This window comes from Nymphalis io, chromosome 29 (genome assembly GCF_905147045.1).
Source record: "Nymphalis io chromosome 29, ilAglIoxx1.1, whole genome shotgun sequence".
NCBI classification, from domain to species: domain Eukaryota; kingdom Metazoa; phylum Arthropoda; class Insecta; order Lepidoptera; family Nymphalidae; genus Nymphalis; species Nymphalis io.
Window position 1 is genome coordinate 4008468 of NC_065916.1, and position 5657 is coordinate 4014124.

General features: G+C 46.4%; 2 non-coding genes and 1 pseudogene across 2 annotated transcripts; all 3 read right to left on the bottom strand.

Moving 5' to 3' along the window:
- The window catches only part of LOC126779804 (large subunit ribosomal RNA), an 8093-nt pseudogene extending 7725 nt beyond the window's left edge, over window positions 1-368 (bottom strand).
- A 902-nt stretch (window positions 369-1270) lies between these two features.
- On the bottom strand, window positions 1271-1427 carry LOC126779808 (5.8S ribosomal RNA). The gene has a single exon (XR_007670409.1). It is a non-coding gene; the product is annotated as a 5.8S ribosomal RNA (ribosomal RNA).
- Window positions 1428-2834: 1407 nt separating this feature from the next.
- On the bottom strand, window positions 2835-4737 carry LOC126779802 (small subunit ribosomal RNA). The gene has a single exon (XR_007670405.1). It is a non-coding gene; the product is annotated as a small subunit ribosomal RNA (ribosomal RNA).
- Between the last annotated feature and the right edge of the window lie 920 nt (window positions 4738-5657).

Below are 5657 nucleotides of genomic sequence, written 5' to 3' on the forward strand. Positions count from 1 at the left end.
GTACTTGTTCGCTATCGGTCTCGCGGTAATATTTAGCCTTAGATGGAGTTTACCACCCACTTAGGGCTGCACTCTCAAGCAACCCGACTCTGAGGAGCGTACCTCTCGCCGTCTCGCTCCGTCGCTACGGGCCTGGCACCCTCTACGGGAAAACGGCCCCGTTCAAGACGAACTTGGACAGGAGTGGCGACGACGAGAAAGCGATACCTCCCGAACACCACATCTCCCGCGATCGTTACAACCGCGGGATTCAGTGCTGGGCTATTTCCTGTTCGCTCGCCGCTACTAAGGAAATCCTGGTTAGTTTCTTTTCCTCCGCTTACTAATATGCTTAAATTCGGCGGGTGATCCTCCCTGATCTGAGGCCAACGATAAAAAAAAAACGAGGCAGACGCGATATCCGTCAACGCGACGGCGCCGCTTTCGTCGAGACGAGACGAGACGAGACGAGATCTTCATCATCATCCGTCCGTTCCGACGTCGGCGTCGACGCGCTCTTCGGACGTCGAGTCCGCCTACTATTCGTTATCGCGCGTGCACGCACGTGCGCGCGTTCGTTCGTTCGCCACCCCGCCGTCTGTGTATATAATGATAACACAGACACGAGAGACGACACGACGCGACACGACACGACACGACACGCCTCGAAAACGAATACGACGTTTACATGTCATCACGTACGCAATGCGCGCTTTATGTGTATACGTCGTAACGAAAACGGAGCTGTTTTATCGATATACGTTCGATCGATGTTCGATAACGAGAAACGTACGAACTCTCGCTCTCTCACTAGACTAGAAGAGATCGGCCCTCATATATCCGATTACCCTCTTTGATCGAACGATAGAACGACGATCGAAAGGTCGGAGATGGGGGCGCGCTCTCGACTAGACCGATCGACGAAGACGACGACGACGACGACGACGCCGTAGACGACGTAGACGTACGAATCGGTAGAGCGAGCGACGCTCTCGGTCTCTCACACATCGCGCATAACGAAACTCCGTGACGTAAACGTACACACGAACCGTATATAAATACAAAAATTTTGTAATATACACGAACACGCATGGTACATAAACATACATACACGTCGTATTGAAATATTTGAACGGACCGAGAGAGAGTCGGTTCGTATACGAATACGAATACGAACGAACTCTAAAACGGATACCGTCATGTGTTCGAGAATAACGTATAAAAGTTTAACATTACGAAAAACTATATACACATTAAACATTGAACAGTGTGGTATATATTTTTATACAGCCGGCCCTCAGACAGGAGTGGTCCTGGATGTTTCTCCACGGACCGCAATGTGCGTTCGAAATGTCGATGTTCAAATGTGTCCTGCAGTTCACACTATGACGCGCAGTTAACTGCGTTCTTCATCGACCCGCGAGCCAAGTGATCCACCGTCCAGGGTAATTGTTTATTTTCATGATGATTAGTTTCTACGATCACTGAAGCGATTCTATACACGCCCGTGATATTAGTTTGTTTAAATTTTTTTTTTTTTTCTTTTTTTTATTTCTTTTCAGTATATAAATAAAAATTAAAAAAAAAAAAAATATTAAAAAAAAAAAATTAAAAAAAAATATACGTTATTTGAAGATGACGATGCGCTATCGAAAGACGACAACATCGTGCTTTCCTCGAGAAACCGACGTCGAAACATCAGAAGGGACGCGTTGAACGACCCCGTTTTTATTATATTCGGAGTCGTCGTCTCGCATCCGAACGACATACGAACGCCGAACCGCATTTTGTTTTATTTCATTTTACGAAAAAAACAAACGAAACTTTCAGCGGACGCTTCTCGTATCCCCGCCGACTGACCGATCGACTGACTGACTGATCGTCGATCATCGTATCATCGTCTAGGAGAGCGTGTGAAACGCATCATCGCACGTATCGATCGAAAGCACGAGGCCTCTATGAAAATATGATATAACGCATAAAACACAAAACACGAAAACACATCGACGTCACCACGGATCGATATCATATTAAATTCAAAAACGAATTCAAATCGACACTCACATAACGACCGATCGATGTAAACGATGACGAGACTCGTAATCGAACGGAGACGACGACGCGTAACGTAGACGTAGACGTAGACGTAGACGAAGAACGAAAGACGAAAACGAAAACGAAGAGCGACGAGAGTCTTGAACTCGAAACGTATACAGTGTCGTATATATATTATACATGTGACTCGCGGCGCGGATTCTTGCCGGTCTACGTACACAGGTATAACGAAGACGACTACGGTAACGACGAGTGAAGACTGCACGCGTGCAACTTCGATGTTCGTTAGCTAGCGTTCTCGCTAGTTACGTTCGCCGCGTACATACGACGTCCACATTCGAATTGAAAGTACACGATTACATACGTCTTACGACGATCGTTATGTTCGTATCTCTTTTTATAATACTACGTTTTAATATATATACGTATATCGATTCGATGACGACGCTTCAGCGATACGTATTGTATTTATATATTTTTTTGCGAATATCGTTATTTTCATACGTGATGATACTAACGTCGAAGGCGATGACGACTCGTATATCAACGAACGCCTAGACGAAGACGACGTAGTCGTCGTCGTCGTCGTCGGAGAAACGATAATGCGATCCACCGATCGAATTCGCATTTTTTCGTATTATGATTCTTTTTGGTTGTTGTTATTGTTATTGTTTTATTATATCGTCGTATATCGGCACTCTCATTGCTCTTTCGTGCTGCACTATTTATCTCGCTCGTATACAGAGAAGAGCTCGATCCGCACAGAGACGAAACAGAATTCGAGATAGATAAACGTACGTTAATGATCCTTCCGCAGGTTCCCCTACGGAAACCTTGTTACGACTTTTACTTCCTCTAAATGATCAAGTTTGGTCAACTTCCCAGCAACGCCGACGGCCGTGAAGCCACCGCGTGTCGGTCCGAAGACCTCACTAAATCATTCAATCGGTAGTAGCGACGGGCGGTGTGTACAAAGGGCAGGGACGTAATCAACGCGAGCTTATGACTCGCGCTTACTAGGAATTCCTCGTTTATGGGGGATAATTGCAAACCCCAATCCCCAGCACGAAGGAGTTTCAACGGGTTGCCCGGGCCTCTAGGCCAGGGAGAACATGCTGATTCCTTCAGTGTAGCGCGCGTGCGGCCCAGGACATCTAAGGGCATCACAGACCTGTTATTGCTCAATCTCGTGCGGCTCGAAGCCGCCGGTCCCTCTAAGAAGAATTTTAATACGCCGCCAGTGAGTTGCTCGACCGAAATCGGGCACACCTAAATGACGACGCCTATTTAGCAGGCTAGAGTCTCGTTCGTTACCGGAATTAACCAGACAAATCGCTCCACCAACTAAGAACGGCCATGCACCACCACCCACCGAATCAAGAAAGAGCTATTAATCTGTCAATCCTTCCGGTGTCCGGGCCTGGTGAGATTTCCCGTGTTGAGTCAAATTAAGCCGCAGGCTCCACTCCTGGTGGTGCCCTTCCGTCAATTCCTTTAAGTTTCAGCTTTGCAACCATACTCCCCCCGGAGTCCAAAATCTTTGGTTTCCCGGAAGCTGCCCGCCGAGCCATTGTAGTAACGTCGGCGGATCGCTAGATGACATATTTACGGTTAGAACTAGGGCGGTATCTAATCGCCTTCGAACCTCTAACTTTCGTTCTTGATTGATGAAAACACCTTTGGCAAATGCTTTCGCTGATGTTCGTCTTGCGACGATCCAAGAATTTCACCTCTAACGTCGCAATACGAATGCCCCCAGTTATCCCTATTAATCATTACCTCGGAGTTCTGAAAACCAACAAAATAGAACCGAGATCATATTCTATTATTCCATGCACGAAATATTCAAGCGGCATTTTGAGCCCGCTTTGAGCACTCTAATTTGTTCAAAGTAAAATTGTCGGCCCACCTCGACACTCACCGAAGAGCACCGCGATAGGATTTTGATATTGAACCGGCGTTTTACCGCCGGCTCACCGACGATATGCTCCGCAAACGTGTCAGTATCACCGCGGATGCGGTGCACCGACAGCGCGGCGCACAAATGCAACTACGAGCTTTTTAACCGCAACAATTTTAGTATACGCTATTGGAGCTGGAATTACCGCGGCTGCTGGCACCAGACTTGCCCTCCAATTGTTCCTCGTTAAAATATTTAAAGTGTACTCATTCCGATTACGAGGCCTCGAAAGAGTCCCGTATCGTTATTTTTCGTCACTACCTCCCCGTGCCGGGAGTGGGTAATTTGCGCGCCTGCTGCCTTCCTTGGATGTGGTAGCCGTTTCTCAGGCTCCCTCTCCGGAATCGAACCCTGATTCCCCGTTACCCGTGACAACCATGGTAGTCGCAGAAACTACCATCGAAAGTTGATAAGGCAGACATTTGAAAGATGCGTCGCCGGTACTGGACCATGCGATCGGCAAAAGTTATCCAGATTCATCAAAATTAACGACTTCGGACGAGACGCCCTCCGTCGATTGGTTTTGATCTAATAAAAGCACTCATCCCATCACTGGTCAGAGTTCTGATTGCATGTATTAGCTCTAGAATTACCACAGTTATCCAAGTAACTGAGTAAGATCTAAGGAACCAAAACTGATATATTGAGCCATTCGCGGTATCGCCTTAATACGGCTTGCACTGAGACATGCATGGCTTAATCTTTGAGACAAGCATATAACTACTGGCAGGATCAACCAGGGAGCTAACATAGATTATTCTCGACGACGACGACGACACGTCCGTGCGTGCTTGCGCGAACGCGACACCTTCGCCGTAAGTTTCTCTCATTTAACTCGATTCTCGTTTCTGGCAACGACGACGACGACGACGACGTTGTCTTCGTTCGTCGTCGCTTCGAAACGAGGTTCGTCGTACCGTATCGATTCGATCGCGTTAGACGCGATAGACTCTTACGGTTGACTTTTTTCATTCATTATCATAATAAATAATGATAAATAACCGACGACATCGAAGTAGCCCGAGAAGAGCACGACGACGACGACGACGACGACGATTCGTCTTCTAAGATGACACTCGACGGTCACGAATATGAATATTCGAAACGAGATCGTTCATTTTAGAAACACTTCCGTACACGATGTGCACGTATGTTATTGTTCAACGGATATATGTGTCGTGAAACATTCGGATCGACGCCCGGTGTTTGAGTGTTCGTACCGATACTCGGGTTATGTATTTTTCGTACATGATAGTTTTTGTTAATATAAAGAGTTTTAGGAACGACCGTTTCGCATACATTTCTATATGCATTAAACGAACGTACTGAATCTTTTAAAAACTCCGTCTGCCGCGTTTATCTCCGAAGACATCGTCATCGCACCACACATCGGGGTCCACAATAAATCTACACGAGAACGTCATACGTTATCATGTCGATGAATTTGTAGAGAGAGGAGCGATGACGACGCCGGAGTCGCTTTAGAAAGAGCAACTTACGTACGTCCGTCGGTCGGCACAGTTATAGAACGAAAAGTATATTTCTCCACATTATTTGTATAATATATTATTATTGTAAAACGACAACGCCGCGACGAGCTTACGACGACGACGACCGCGGCAGCAGCAATACATTATAATATAATACAATACTAGAAGAAAAC